General features: G+C 42.9%; 1 long non-coding RNA gene across 1 annotated transcript; it reads left to right on the top strand.

Moving 5' to 3' along the window:
- Positions 1-2,505: 2,505 nt before the first annotated feature.
- On the top strand, positions 2,506-12,533 carry LOC135983197 (uncharacterized). The gene is made up of 3 exons (XR_010600749.1): positions 2,506-2,614; positions 2,708-2,787; positions 6,000-12,533. It is a non-coding gene; the product is annotated as an uncharacterized LOC135983197 (long non-coding RNA).
- The last annotated feature ends 4,219 nt before the right edge of the window (positions 12,534-16,752 follow it).

Raw genomic sequence — 16,752 nt, forward strand, 5'->3', positions numbered from 1 at the left:
TATGGAAGGCCTTTGTAAACACACAATACAACTTGTTCCTAATCACAACCATCAGTATTTCAATAACAGAAAGACAGAAGACTTGCTTGGGGACTGTATTCTAATAACTTGTGGTAGTTGTATATTCTCAGCAAAAGGAAGACTTAAGAGCTCAGACTAGATGATCACAATGGTCCTTTTTGGCCTTGGAATCTATGAGGTTTAATATTTAACCAAAGGGTTAAGGAGAAGTGGTGTGTAATCTTTGAGACTCAGTGTTTTATTAATCATTATTGCATTGCTATATGTATTTATATTATATAGTTAAACACAGTAACAAGAAATCATTTACATGAACATAAGTGAAGAAATGTCTATTTTAGTTATTCAAGCAAGACCAATGTACTGGGTTCCTTATATACAATCTAAATTGGTAACATAGGGTTACCATACGTCCGGATTTTCCTGGACATGTCTGGCTTTTTGGGCCTTAAATCCCCGTCCGGGAGGAAATCCCAAAAAGCCGGACATGTCCAGGAAGATAGGGAGGGAAGGCCTGGTGGTGCGGGGCCGGGATGGGGGTGCTTGGCCGGGGGCCGGGGCCGGGACGGGGATGGGGCCGGGGCCAGGGGCGGGGCTGGCGGTGCTCGGCCGGGGCCGGGGGCGGGGCTGGCGGTGCTCGGCCGGGGGCCGGGTCCGGGTCCGGGGTGCTCGGCCGGTGCCGGGGGTGCTCGGCCGGGGCTGGGACGGGGACGGGGGCCAGGCCGGGGCCACAGGGCCCGAGCCGAGAGGGAAATGCCGGGGCCAGAGCCTCTTGGCCTGGGCTGGCCAGCAGCCGGAGGGAGCTGCTCGGCCGGGGGGGCCGGACTGGGCCGCGCTGCACCCCACCCCAGCCCCAGCTGCCTCCCTGTTTCAGGCTTCCCGTGAACATTTGATTCGCGGGAAGCAGGGGAGGGGGAGAAGCAGGGGGCGGAGCGTTCAGGGGAGGGGGCAGAGTTGGGGCGGGGACTTTGGGGAAGGGACGGGGCTGGGGCGGGGAAGGGGCGGAGTTGGGGCGGGGCCGGGGCCCCGTGGAGTGTCCTTCTTTTTTAAAACTAAAATATGGTAACCCTAAAGCCGCCCAAACTGAGTTTGAGCACTGCTGAATTTTGAAGTGTTCAAATCTGGAAGGCAGGTGCTGGGGGGTGGGGGTGGCTCCTCAGGGGAGCATGGCAGCATGTATGCAGCAGCGTGTCTGGTGCTGCGCAAAGCCAGACACGCTGGTCTGAGTGGCACGGTTAGGGGGTTGGATGGGGCGGAGGTTTGAGAGGGCAGTCAGGGGCAGGGAGAAGGGGGGGTTAGATAGGTCAGGGGTTAGGGGGGCAGTCAGGGGACAGGCAGCAGTTGGATAGGCATGGGAGTCCCAGGGGTTTGTCAGGGGACAGGTAGGGGGTGGGATCCTAGGGGGGAAGTTGGGGGAGGGTCTCAGGAGGGGGCAGTTGGGGACAAGGAGAAGGGAGGCTTAGATGGGGGTGGGGTCCCGGGAGGGGGCAGTCAGGGGACAAGGACCAGTGGGGCTTAGATAGGGGATGGGGTCCTGGGGGGCAGTTGGGGCAGGGGTCCTGGGAGGGGGTGATCAGGGGACAGGGAGCAGGGGGGGTGGATGGGTTGGGGTTTCTGTGGGGGGCAGTCGGAGGGAGTGGATGGGGGCAGGGTGGGGCTACCCTCCCTCCCTGTGGAGTGTCCTATTTTTTAATGTTAAAATATGGTCTCCCTGCCCTTCCCAGTGCAGCTCTCCACTCACAGCAGGCTGCAGCATGAGGTCTCAGCTTCCTCCCTCCCTCCCCCTCTTTCCTGTTGGTAGTGGCCAAAGGAATGCTGGGAAATGTAGTTCTTTCCCTGCTCCAGGGCTGGCTCTATAGGCAGGGAGCTAACCAAGGAACTACAGCTCCCAGGTCCCCTGTTGGTTCTCAGCTCCCAGGCTGGATCCCCCGGCTGCCGCCCCTGCATATGGGCTGCCCCAAGCACGTGCTTGCTTTGCTGGTGCCTAGAGCCGCCCCTGCTCAGAGTCAATGGAAGTATTATCATTGACTTCATTGGGAAATGATCAGGCCCAAAAGTACCTAGAGTGAAATTCGGCACCATGGAATTCAGTAACAAAATTCCCAAAATTTTCTTCAATGAAGCCATATCTTCAAAGGGACTTTATCTGTGCATGCTTTACATTCCCACTAAGGCGTTGTATCTAACACAAGAGTAACTTTAGCTTTTTGCATCAGCCTCTGAACTGTTATTAAGGACCCATCCAGCAAAGCCCTTAAACATATGCTTAATTTTATCCACGTGAGTAGTGTCATGAAACTGGTTTCAATGGGAGAACTTCCATGCATAAAGTAAGCACATCCTCAAGTGCTTTGCTGGATCTGGGCCATCCTGTCTGCTTTTCTTTTGCATCCCCATTAGTCCTGCTTTGATACTGATTATGCAAGGTGTTTTAAATTTGGAACTTCATCAGGTGTTCCTAGAATTCCTGTCTTGTTTTTTTCTAGATGGCTGTGCTTACAAATGATGGTTGACCATTGTAGATGGCAAGTCATTGTTAGATGTCCAGTAATGAAGAATGCTTGTACTGATTATCCCTCAGAACAGCTGTAAGGTACAGATTGCTTCTGAAATGTCCAGACACCTATTTGTAGATTTGGCCCATGTTCCAGCAAAAGGAGTTGTATGGATTAACTCTTTCTTCTAGGTCAAGTCCTGTTGACTTCAGTTGGACTCAGCCTGGACCCAAGTCTGTTCAAATGGTAACCTTTGCAGGATGAAGCATTGGTATGTATCTTATGGCACTTACATTCATGGCTGTACCTTTTACATTACTTAGCAGCCATTAAATAAGCCTCTGTATAGCTTGTTGAGAAGTGAGAAGGTTGTGCTGATATATTACTGTGTTACCTAGAAATGAGCATGTAATGAATTATGAATGAATTCAAAATATCTGTGGATCATAAAAAAGGCAGATGCACAAACAGCGTAAAGTCTACTTTTAATCTAAGCCTCCAAGTTTTCTTTATTATGTGTCACATAGTTATGCTGAGACATAGACTAAGTATCAAAGAAATACATTAGTAAATACTTTTTTTCTGTGCTTGTTGTGCTTTTTGAACAGACACAGTGTAGTCTCTTTTTAGGGGGGGAAGAGATTTCAGTCATGCTTATAAAATGAAAATCAATGTTATGCAAGTCAGGTATCAAATGTTGACGCAGACTGGTAAAAATCTCAGCCTGAAATGGCCCAGGTTTTAGATACGGTATTAGTGTAATCGCTTATATGTGTTTCCTTAAAGGGCTGAAAAGAGGTAACATGAGGTGGTTGGTGCACGACTGCAAATAGTGTGCCTGCCCTATGTTTATATTTAATATCTAATCCAGGATGATCACAGAGAATTGAAATGAAGATCTGTCACTTCTGCACATAATGGTGATTTCTTTATTTAAGAAACCTACTGCAGGGTCAATATTCTGATTTACATCCCCATTCCCCTCCCCCCCCCTCTCCCCCAGATGAATGATTATATAGGAGGAAGATCAAATCCTGTGCTACAGACAGGTTGTTAAGAAAGAGCCATCGTTTAATTTGTTTGTCTAATTGTGGACAATTGTGTTCTTAAATTCTTTCTGCTGAGGCCCTGATTCAGAAAGGTAGTTAAACATCTGCTTGATCCTGATTCTTTTATACTAAGGCTACTTTATACCTCTCTTGTCTGGGCAGTTCACAGCCTTAGTATAAATGAGAATCTGGCACTTCATTTTAAGCAGCTGGAGAGGCAGTGTGGCCTTGCAGATGGAGCACTGGATTCAGACAGAGAAGACCTGGGTTCTAGTCCTGGCTCTTCCACTGGCCTCCTGGGTGATCTTGGACAAGTCACGTCCCCTTTCTGTGCCTCAGTTTCCCTATCTGTAAAATGGGGATAATGATTCTGACTTCCTTTGTAAAGTGCTTTGTGATCTACTGATAAAAATCACTATATAAGAGCTAGGTATTATAACTTATGCTTGATTTTAGGCACATATTTAAGTATCGTCTTGAACTGGGGCCTATGTTTGCATCAGAATACCTCTAAAAAGGTATTTTTTGCTGGCTCTGGAATCTTAGTAGGTATATTTTAAAAAATCTTGGGCTAATTATAGAAATCAAGGCAATTTAATGTCAGTACATTCACAAAACATGGGGTCAAAATATATTCTAAAATGAAACAGAAACAAAGCAAGATCGAAATATTATGGTGTGTGCATTTAAAAATACATGAACATAAGTTAATAGCAGACAGTGTTTTAAGCTTTCTAAGCTTACATGATGGAGGCTTAGGTATTAGTGAACAAAATTTGTCATGAACACTTCCATTTGGAAAAAAGAAATTAGTGCAAATTACATTTGTTTTAGCTGAATGAAATCTTTCCTTACCACTTACAGTTCTAACATGAATGACACGTCAGTTCCAATTTGTGACACAGAGCTAAGTTAATCTGGCACAAGTATTCAAAGGGCTGTAGAGAGCACATCCTAGAAAATAATAACATAATTGTCTAAAGTATTACAATTGCAAGGGTAGGCTTCAGGTCACACTGCGTATTTTGTAGGGAGGCAGCCTTTTTAATTGACTGTAGTGCATAAAAATATGTCATAAAATGGCTCGTGATGATTTTATAAAATTAAACATACATATTATCACTGAATAAATAATAAAATATTTGGTTTCAGAAAGCAGCACACAATATTGTTTGAACAGCAAGCTTACAGTAGTAACATATCTACAGCATATAACTGTACTGTATACCTAGAACTTCCCCGTCCAATGCAGAACAGCAAAATTGTTGCTGACATAATTAACCTTTCTAATGGAGATGTCAAAGCTGCTTTTATGAGGGTTCCCTGGAAAAACAGATTTTATGGGTTCTTCAATATACTACATAGACTAGAACTACTTAATGGCAGAAGAAAATAATAATATAGTTGAAGGATGAAAAACTGACAAGGAAGAATTCAGTGAGTGACTTTAGTAGCCATATCAGCTAACTAGTGTCACTGTTTAATGTTCTAGTTTGTTCATTTGTATGGCCTGGTTTCTCCCGTAACTGCCTTCTCCTGTTAAAAGACTGAGGTTAAGTTGCAGTAGAATAGCAGTTATTCCCACCTGTGTAGATATTGAGCCCAAACCTGCATTTCTTGTGCTCCCTAAACATCTGTAGAAGTAAGTGGGAGGTGTGGATGAACAAGAAAGGGAAAACCTGACCTGTTTGATGGGCATATGTACAGGAAAGCACCATATTGGAAGAATGTTGTATTTAGTTAATGTTGGTAAAACATATTCTTTCCCACACCTATCCAGCTGTTCTCCCCGAAATGGATGTAGCTGCTTTAAAATACTGGTCCAAATTCAGCTTGGATGTAGCTCTAATTTTTGAAAATTATTGTGGATTTTAATCCAAATAATTATTTAAAAAGTAGTACCTCTCATTTGTCCCAGACCATGAAGTACAGCAATATGGCACAGGAGTGAGAGTTACATGATAAGGCCCTGTTTCCATCTCTGGTACTAACTTGTGTGACCTTGGGGAAGTCACTTTACTTCTATGGGCCTCAGTTTATAGGTCTGTAAAATATGGATAATTATATCCTTCTTTGCAAAGTGCTTTGAGATTGATAGATATGCTACATATTGCATTATTGTTATTAGCTTTCAAAATTTTCTTCTGGTCCATAGAAACATGGTGCTATTCATTATAACTTGAAATTATTAAGAAAGTGATTAAGCTATAGTTAAGAAAGCTATAGCTGATTGTGGAAAGGTGCAGAGAAGTAAAGATGGTTAGAGGTATCATGGGTAGGTGGAAAGAGGTGTTTCTTACTAATGTCACAATCTTTGTGTCCAGAAGTAGAGAAGAATCCAATAGGATTCTAAGATTGCAATACTTGACAACTTCAAGAGTGAATGAGTTAATATCTTGGCTGGCTCCTAAAGTTGCTTTCTTCTTCCCACCAGCATCACCTCTCTGTTGCCTGAGTTGAGTTTGAGCCACCTATTTTTCATCTATAAGGCTAGATCACTCAGGTACCATGATAACAGGATGATGACGTTGGCTACATCAGTTGAAATGAAAGCATATAGCTGGATATCATCACTATACTGGTAACACTGAAGTCCATATTGCCTTACAATCTTCTTTGGTATATGTGTGCATGGAATGATCTTTGCAAAATGTCACAAGTGAGGGCTCATTGGACAGAGAAGCATTCATCAGCCATGACTCTCGGGGTTTTGTTTGTGAGAAAAGAGTGAAGCTGACTTAGCTGTCCTCTGTTGGTGGAGTACAAGGTAATATTGACGCACTGTGTGGAAGGCTGCTGATAGATCCAGCAGTGTCACTGCAGAAGTTCGTCGTCTTCCCATGGCCATAAGGAGATCATTCATCAGTGCCACTAAAACTGCTGCTGTGCTCCACGTCTGTGAGGAAGGAGCTGTGTGAAATGTTCACTCCTCGTTGTTTGCTAGATGATCGGCTAGTAAATGACAATGGATCTCAGTTTGTAGCTGGTGAGTTTGAAACTTTTATGAAGATGAATAGTGTGTGTCATATCAAATCAGCACAGTATCATCCACTGCTGTGTTGGGATCCTTTCATAGCTCCCCCACTGATGGGTGAATTTCACAGGTCATAAACAGTCTGCACAATTGTTTTAGTAACAATTTTCATTTTTAGCAGAATTTATTGATATTTATTACAGGCAGATGTGCTCTTTTTTGAAAATATCTATATTTGTCTATATAAATATATGTAATATTTGGTCAAATTTGTTAATAATGGTTTTGTTTTTTGGTATTATTGAGTGTTGTGACGCTTGCATTCTTTACTTTTATTTAAGACATAAATTGCTGTATTGAGTTTATTTTATTTGGTCGATATAATTTCACAAATTCTCTTCTGTCTGTCATTTGAGCAGATTTTGATAACTTTTATTAATTGACTGTATTGAAGATTAACCTAGAAATGCATTTAAGACACAGGGGCCCCAATATGTTGCATATCTTATATCTATTTAACCCGATAGTACCTGATTCTACTGCCTTTTTAAACCCTTTCATCCCCACTGATTTAAACATAGATATTGACTGACTTGGCTTCTCTACCTACATGTGTATGCATGAGTTATAGGGTTATGCTATGCGGATGGGGTTTATGGGACACATCCCCATCACATGTTTAAAGCTTTCCAATAAAGCCTTTATTTTTTAAAGAAGGAACACTAGAAAAGCCAACAGTGTGTCCCACTGGACTGGAAATTTGAAACTGCGTAGCTGCTAGTATAGACTGAGCTAAAGTGTTTTTAGCACATATTATGGAAAGCATGCTACCTGCTTCTTTCTGTTGGGTGTCTAGCATGCTTTTTGTAAAGAATGCTGAGAAAATGTTGAGCCTGGACTTTATCTTCACATTTTCTACCCCCTTTATGTAGAACATCTTTCCCCTTACAGCTGTAACTAATCCCGTCCTTCCTCCAATTTTGCTAACCCCTGTTTTTGTTTTGCATCTGAAATTACATTGTGACTGGTTTGAGGCAGGGACCACATTGCCTTATTTATAGTGGGAGGCACCTAGCATACTTTTGTGTGCTGTAGAATTAATAGTTAATAATGAAAATGATCTTTGGCAATGTGCAGTTTTCTGGATGCTGTGATATTGATATTGCATAGCTTAAATGGGGTGGTGGTGGGGGCTGTGTAACACAGCATTATTGTGAAAAGCTTGTATTTTGAGTCATTAAAAGTCCATGAAAAGAAGCAGAACTTTTTTAGAATCAACATCAAAAAGAGAATATGTTTATATTATGATAGTATTGCCAAGAATCAACATAAGGAAGTGTGTGGCAGAGGCAGGATTAGAACCCAGTTTTCCTGGGTCCCCAGCCAGCTTACAAAGAATGTTGTTCCCAAGTGGAGTAGAGCTGGCATGTGGGAAGTTGTGGGGCTGAAGCATGTTCAGTGCAGATGGAATGTTCAGAGACTTAGCAATAAGCCTCTAAGCACTACTGAGCATGTGCAAAGGGCAGAGTCCTGTAACTTGGCCAGATCTGGGTAGATTTTTATGGAGACAGCAAAAGGCACCTCTCTAACCTCAGAAACATGTCCCTGCCACATTTCAAGTTTCTGTTCCAAAGCATGGAAGCTGGAAAGCTCTTCAAAAAACTGTTGGGGGGAGAAGGAGGAAATTAACATCAGGCAAACTGCCTATTTTCCCCCCCCAACCTCATTCTCAGGAATATGTGAGCTGTTTTTTCTGGAACTTTCCAAGAAAGTCAGCTTTTACAAGAAAAGTCAGAGGCAGAAAGTATGAAAAATGTTAGCCTCAAGGGTTAAAATTTGGCATAATTTTAAGCAACTTAAAACAGGGGCCTTTAATGAAAAGTGTTAGGCAACCTACCAGCTCCGCATATAATAGCTATGCTTGTAATAGGTACAAAAAGGGTGTATTCATGTAGTCCTTATGTAGGGAAAACACCTAGTGAAGTGAGGGTTGTTTTTTAAATAAGGAAGTGATACTAGATGCTTTGGGGTATATTGTGGCTTTTAAGGCCCACCTTACAGTAGACTTGGGTAAGAAGAGGCTGTGATGTCAATATGCCCATTTAGAGCACTGGAGGAACATATGTGCCAGAGGGAAGATTCTAAATTGACTTCAATGGAGCTACGACAATTTATGCCATTTTATAATCTGCCTCCATCACCGATAGGTGCAGCCTGTTCTTCCCCATTCATCAGCTGAACTCTGATGGGTAGCGTAAAAGGAGGCTTGGGCCATGCTCCTCCCATCCATGTCACCTTTCTCATCCCCTTCTCTGGGTTTCCTAGCGTTGGTGGTGGTGCTAGACTCAGAACTCAGTGGCTGGGATTGTAGCTGGCCTCTCCATAGCTGTGTAAAGGGCTGGAGAAAGCTCCTTTATACCTTCTCCCACTTTTCCTCACCCAATAAGCAATAGTCACCATCTTGTTCTTTTAGAAATAATGGTGTTAATCAATATGTATTCATGAGCGTTTAGCATACATTATATCTGTGCACAAATGTTGCAAATATTTTGTTGTCACTGCAGTTATCAGTAATGCAACACATTCAGTAAAGATATAATACAGTGTGGCAGGGGTGGGTATTATAGATGGAAGAGGAGAGCTAAAGGACTGTCATATGTAAGCTATTAGTGTAATTGTATTTTTAAAGCAGTGCCTAAAATTAGTTACTTGAACCATGATTCCAGCTTGTGTAGAAACAGTAGTATAAAGTAATTTATTTGAAGGCCTCAACCTTTTTGTTTAAGTCAACAGCTCATAAAGCATTTGAAGTTTGCTTTTTTTTATTGTTGAAATCCCATAATCTATGAGCCACACTTGGTCACAAAGTAGCTTATTATTAAAATATAATATCATGTTCATCTGTGATTATTATTTTAATTCAGTGCTTGGTTGACTTATACAAAGCTGCCTGAACTCTTTCTGTAACCACTCTCCATTCGCCTACATTACATTTAATTTATACCAAGATGATAAAAAATTTGATTTATTTTACAACAGATCAGTAATTGTGCTCTACAAATAAGTCCGTAATGATAATCAACAGCATTTTCAACATAATTTAATTTGTCTTCTCCCGAGAGGTAGTTAAATGCAGTAATAATAACACTACTGTTATGGACTGTGCTGCAGTTAATCATGGCCTGAATATGCAGACAGCCCCAATATTGTATTGACAGGAATTAAATTAACCATCAGCTTGGGCAATCAGTGGCTGTACAGCTATTAAAAGTAATAAAGGCAACAAACCCCAGCCATAGCCAATTACATTTTGACATATAAATGAAAAAAGACAGATGCTTTTGATTTGAAATTTTTATTTCAGTGGAAATAAGGAAGATGTATCTTTTCATATACATCATTTCCTGTGCCTTAATTAACCAATAATACACACCACAGGCTAAGAGCCATATTGAGATGATGTAATATCATAGGTATCCCTTGAGTTCCCCCTAATCCTGACATTATCTTATCTCAGTACACTGTATGCCCTAGAGTGGCATGTTGTTATTACAAAAGGCAAAGATCAAAATGCATATAAAAGATTAAAGGTGAAACCAATATTTTAAAAATAAAATATTTCTTTCCACTGAAATCATTCTTCAGTAATTAAAAGAGGAATCCTAATATGTTTGAATGGGGGCTGTTTTGCTTAAAATCATGCTTGGACAATAAGGCCAAGTCCCAAATTCTCAAAAGTGACTAATGATTGTCTGCCCAAATTGAGAACATTTAAAGGGACTTGATTTTTCAGCAGGTGTGTGATCCGAAAATCAGGTTCATTCAAGGTATCACCACAAAGCACTAGTCACTTTTGAAATTTTGTGTTAAAGTATGTTTGTTTAAAGAAAGGGAGATATTGAATGGCTCATATGTCTCCAAATTTATGGAGTTGTTAGTCAGGATGGAATGGTTTTGCTTTGACATTGCAGTGGAATGTACCCAGAATCAGAAACAGAATCTGAACAAATTAATAATCTTAGTTGATTTTGGAATAGATGACAGCTTGAAATACATTTCTCTTATTTCACAGGAATTCATATTATGATGGAAAATGCATCTGAAGGCTTAAAGAAAATACAAATAAGATATTTTGCTGGGATTCTTAAAAAAATGATTATTATGAATCAGATTCTGCAGGTTAAGAATAATATTTTGACTCCTGATTGCTTAGTTGTCAGAGAAAGCAGTTTAGTTTTCTGTTGCTCCAACACCTTTCTTGAAGGTTTATAAAGCTTGAAAAGACATTTTCTCAGTCAAGACACAACTTCTTGCTCTTTAAGACCTATGACCAAATTAATTGCTGGTGTAAGGGGGTGAAACTCTGTAGGCCAGGATTGTTTTTGGCCACTAAATCCCAAAGAAATCTGTAGTAAGCTCATAGGCCCTCATTCAACAAGGAATTTAAGTGCATGCTTACTTGTTACATCTGATTATTGAAGTCAGTGGACCTACTTACATGCTGAAGTGGTTTGCTAGATAGGTGAGAATAAAACACCGGTAACTTTTTGTGTTCTTTTAAGTTATTAGGCTTGATATGGCTCATTCCCATAGTAGAGAAGAATAATTCCCTCCACTGTAGGAATTACTAGGTGAAATTCCATGTCCTATGTTATGCAGGTCAGGTTCGTAGGTTCTTAAAAGGTCCTTTCTGGCCTTTAATTCTGCAAATTCAAGATCTTAAGAAAACTTGCCCAGGACAAAGGCAAAATTGAGAGTAGCCCTGACAGTAAAGGTGGAGAGATACAGGACATAGTCCCAATACCATTAAAAAAAAAAACTCTCTAAAACATTTCTAGAATAGTTATCCAGTGGCATGCGTGATAGTCACAGAATGCCTAATATAAACATCTTACCAGCACTCATCTGAGATCTCCTGCTTAACTCACTTCACCAACAGTTAGCCATCCTAAGCGCATGCCAAGAAAACATGAATACCTTACCATGCAATCATATGTATCACATATGTGTGTGTGTGGGGATATGTGCATGTATGAGTGTATATAATAACATGCTGTCAAATGCTGCTATGGGTTCTTTTTCTAGTTTAGGGTGTCATTTATTAACCATAACTCCAATGTCCTTGAAGTTGTACAAGATTTGAAAATGTCTGTTCCTACATATGTTTTAGTAGTCTTGTTTGTATCAGTTATCCAAAGAAGTTTCTTTCTTTCCTTCTTCCTTTCTTTCTTGTGGTTTTGTAAGTGTATAGTTTGTGAAGAACTCTATTATGACAATTCACTTATGAGAAAAGACAGATATCTCACTCATGGCTATTTCACTGGTGAGTTATCACTTCTCTCTGTATCCATGAAGGTACATGTCATACTAGAGATCCACTGTCATGTAATTTTTTTTCTCTGTACAGCATGTATGTATAAATGGTGTTGATTGCTGACAAGAAATCAGAAGGTGGAAGATGCAATTCCTTGTACTTGCAGGGTAGGGAGATACCACTTACAAAATGAATATTACATTTTGTTCATTATGCTTCCATCCTGGGCCCTCCTGGATTGTTTCCTCAAGTTCCCATAGAGCAGTCCACAGATTTAAAGCTCACATTAGCGATGGTGTGACCTCCTACAATCCTGTCATTATTGATCAGCCTATACAGGAAAATGAGACATATAGGATGGAGGTAAGTGGTAGGCTGCAACTTGATTAACTTTAAATCAATTAACTGGGGTAGTTGCCCCCTTTAAATTACCAGGGTGCAGTGTGGGAGGAAACTAGCCTTAAACTGGTCAAGCAGTAGGGAAAGAGGAATGGCTACCCTTAGCCTAACACCCCATAACACTGAACATAGGAGTCATCCCACTTTCCCCTTGCATGGGGAAATGAGGGTCTAGTCAAAGGTGCCTTTACATGTACAAGACTTAACTCTAGCATATCTGCCTTAGACCTCAGCCATATAGTGCAACAAATCAACTATTCTTTCTTTTTCTGGCTCTTAAAACAAACAAACAACCCCTAAAACACCAGGCCTCCAGAATGCAGTGAGGAATGTGGGGGAGGGGGGGGGAAGGGGGGAAAACCCCAAAACCCATAGTGTGGCAAGTTTTGCCCTGTGGGAAGAATTCCTTCCTTTCACCCAAAATTGATCTGGCCAAGCCCATAGCAAGTCTGAAATGCAGCTCTGGCAGCCACAAGGAACCTACAGAGAAGGTTAGGTGGGAACAAATACTGGGAGCCAGTATTTGGGACCAGTAGGGCCATTTCTGCCCTTTGGCTTCCCTGATCCCTCCCAGTTCAGCTTTCCCACCCTCCTCCAAACTGGCCAATAGCGCCAGAGCATAGAGACAACATTTCTCCTTTTCAGTACCACTCTGCTTTCTGGACATGAGCACCTCTCCTTGCTGAGACAGGGAGGAATGTTGATATGTATTTTCATTAACTGCTTTGCCCCACTGTTGCCTCTTCACCTTATCCCTCCTGACTACTGCCCAGCCTTCCTACTCCTGTGTTCCTGCCCCAAACAACGTTTATCTGAATGGATGACCATTAAATCTCAAGCTCAGTTTAAAATACCTGGGCTCACAGGCTCTGCACCTCAGAATTCAGTGGGGCCCCTGGAGCAGTGGTGCCCAAACTTGAAGTTGTACAAGATTTGAAATCTGTCCGCACCGCACTAGGAGCCACGGTTGGGAGCCGGAGCTGGGAGCAGATCTGCTGTTGGGAGTGGAGCTGGAAGCTGAGCTGTGGCAGTGGGGGTGGTGCTGGGGCTGGAGCTTCAGCTGGAGCTGTGGCCAGGAGTGGAGCTGGGGTCAGGAGTGAAGCCGCGGGCCGGGGCCAGAGCAGCGGCTGGGGGCAGAGCGGGACTGGGTGACTCTCTCCCTCCCCTCCCCTTGTGGGGGCCGGCCCAGGGCCCATCATGCCCCCCAAATGTTCCTTTGTGTCCCTGTAGGAGGGCATGCCCCACAGTTTGGGGACCACTGCCCTAAAGCCTACGAAATTTAAATTACATTCCATGCTGCTCTTTTGCTCCACTAACAAGGGAGCAGGTCTCCAGGCATCTCTGCCTTCCTCTCCTGCCTAATTAGGGTAGGGGTTCTGACAGCCCTTGTCCAAATGTAGTTTAGATCCTCAGTTTACTCCCAGGCCTCAATTACCCCCAAAGGGTCCCAATTTGATCTGTTCATTTAATGAAGACACCATTTCTTGTAAGCTCTATGAAACATGCACGGTGATCACCATTAAATGTTTCAGTTTTACTTTAATTGATGTTATCTAGGCAATTGAAATGTTTGCCCTTGCAATGCATGTAAATTAATGGTGTCCCTAGCCTCTGTTTGCCAGAAGCTGGGAATGGGCAAGGGGGATGGATCATTTGATGATTACCTGTCTTGTTCATTCCTCTGGGGCACCTGGCATTGGCCACTGTCGGAAGACAGGATACTGGACTAGATGGACCTTTGGTCTGACCCAGGGCCGGCACTTCCACTAGGCGACCCTAGGGCGGCAGGATTTGGGGGGGCGGCATTTTGCCGTCCTCGGTGTCAATTCAGCGGCGGGGGTCCTTCTGCTCCGCGTCTTCGGGGCGCTTCAGTGGCGGGTCCTTCACTCGCTCCGGGACCTGCCGCCGAAGTGCCCCGAAGACGCGAAGCGGAAGGACCCCCGCCGCCAAATGCTCTGAGGAGGAGTGCTGCTGCCTAGGGTGGCAAAAACCCTGGTGCCGCTCCTGGTCTGACCCAGTATGGCTGTTCTTATGTTCTTATGTGCAATTAAAGGAGTCTGTTATTTTTACAGACCCTAGTGCAACACTTAACTAGGACCAATCCCGTTCCTTTAGGAAGTACACACACATTCTGTCTTGTGTTCTTTGTCCTTTCATTTCTTAGCTTTAAAAAAAAAAAAAAAAAAAAGAAAATGTGTTCATGCAACATTAAAATAACATTCAAGTGAGGAAGGTTTTTAAGAAAATCTTAACTTAGCCATTTCATATGTAGGTAGTAGTTTTCCTTTTTGTTTTTCATATTAAACTGTAACAGGGTGAACTCACCCCACACTGGACAGGAAAGGGTTATCTCCTCACTGTGGGCGGAGGAAGCCAGGCCCCCACGTCCCTACTGGGCATGCTCCAGATGTAGCACCAGTATAAGAGGGAGCAGCCCAGCTCAGTCTGGGGTGACCGCCAGAGAGGAAGAATGCTCCTTACCTGGATTTCAGAAGACAGAGGCGCTGACACCCAAGCTGATGTCCAGCTATCTGTGGACACCCCAGGGAGGTCTGAGCTACAGGGAGTTGCACAGCCGAAGAACCCGGAGACCCCGAAGATGCACAGACTGCCATCATGCGTAGCATGGTAGGAAGTAACCCAAGGGGAGACTAGCCATTGTCCCAACGATAGTGTGTTGTGGACGGATTCTCGCTGGCTCAGTGGTGAACACACTTGCCAGTGACAGGGCCCTGGGCTGGGACCCAGTGGAGCAGAGAGGGCCTGAGTCCCCCTACCCTGGCTGCCACCCACCCCCTCCCCCGGGTGTCTGCCCACACCTCAACTGGCTGTTAGGCCATACAGCCCCACTCTGGAGGGCAACTCTGTTCACTCTGGCTGCTAGACCACACTGCCCCATGAACACAGGGGGTCTCTAATGACTCTGGCCACTAGGCCTTGCTGCCCTGCGGAGAAGGGCTACCCCATTGACTTGGGCCACGATGCCCTACATCCCTGCAGATCAGGGTGATTTTATAGACTCCAGCCACTAGGCCTTACAGCCCTGCAGATCAGGGCAACCCTATTGACTTTAGCCTTTAAGTCTCACTGCCTAGAGACCTGAACCCATCCCACACTGGATGAGGTCCCCTCACCGCATCACATAAACACAAAGATTATTATTATTATTATTATTATTACTGTTTATGTAGAGCACAAAATAGATAAGGTATTCGCTTTGACAGCGATGCTGCTGCTGCTGTAGGAATCTTAACTTTTGCATTTCCTGAGTCTTAGCTCTAGAACCTTAATGCTGCGTTAACAGTTTTCCATTTAAAATGTGTCCTGTAGGGAGAGAACATATTGTACAAACCCTTGTCAGGGAGAGTTTATTTTGAGACTCTTTCTCTCTATATAATTAAAAGTAGACTTTCTTTAATTAACAGTCAAGCTTGTCTTTGTATGGGAGGTTGCTATGGAGTGGTACAAGTTGCTATGTGACTTGTGTGTCAGAACAGAAGGCAAAGTGGTAATGGTCATGCCACTCTAAAAACACTTTCCACAGCATGGCTTTTTTTTTTTTTTTTTTTTAAACCCACACACAACACCTTTATTTCCTGGTGGCTCCTCCTTTCTTGTCATTGGGTCATAACAAAAGGAGGGAAAATATTGGATTTTCAAAGCTAAAGCAGAGAATGGGTCCAGCTAGATATGGCTTCAGCAGAGTGATAAGTCCAGACCATTTTGCTGCAAACATCCCTGAGTATCCCTGTCATTTTAAAATTTCTTCTTGCATTCCTCTTGAAACATCTGAAGTTAGACACAATTGACCCGTAGCTGAATTGTTTGTGCTTTTGCTGTATATCAGCATCTTAGTACAATCTAGTGACACCTGATCAAGGTGGATGTGAAGAGTTGAACTCAGAGTAACGTACTGGCTTCCTGTGTAGGAGTGAAAAAAGCCATTGTTTTAGGTATATGTAACTTACTAGCTCATATATTGTTACTATAGCTGTCTAACAGCATATTTTGATCTGACATTTTAACTATGCATCAGTGTCACTGAAAGCATGGACAGGACTGGAGATGCTTGGAAAAAGAAAAATCCAAGGCCATGGTCATAGGGGTTACTGTTGGTAGTTCAGATGATGGCACTTTGCCCTCTTAAGACAGTTCTGAAGCTGTATCCAATGTAACATTGGAGGGACCTGTGCTATTGGAGTTGGTCTTTTTCAGTTGATGTATATAAGTAAGGACCTTACCACTTTGAGCCATTACAGAATCCTGTAGCACTTTTGGGAAGAGTTGAACGTGTTAATCAAGGTGCCTTGGTTTATGAGTAATTAGTCTGCCTTCTGTACCTAAATTCCTCTTTTGCTTTTGTTGGTTAAGGTATGGACCACCTGACCAGAAGAGACTTTGAATGATAGCTTTAACACAAGTGATTTCATGCATTAGAAATGAGGTAAACATCTGGTGGTAAATCCTTAGCTGCAAGCATGAGATGGAAGGAGGGAGGGA

The sequence above is a fragment of the Chrysemys picta genome, chromosome 4, assembly GCF_011386835.1.
Source record: "Chrysemys picta bellii isolate R12L10 chromosome 4, ASM1138683v2, whole genome shotgun sequence".
NCBI lineage: Eukaryota > Metazoa > Chordata > Testudines > Emydidae > Chrysemys > Chrysemys picta.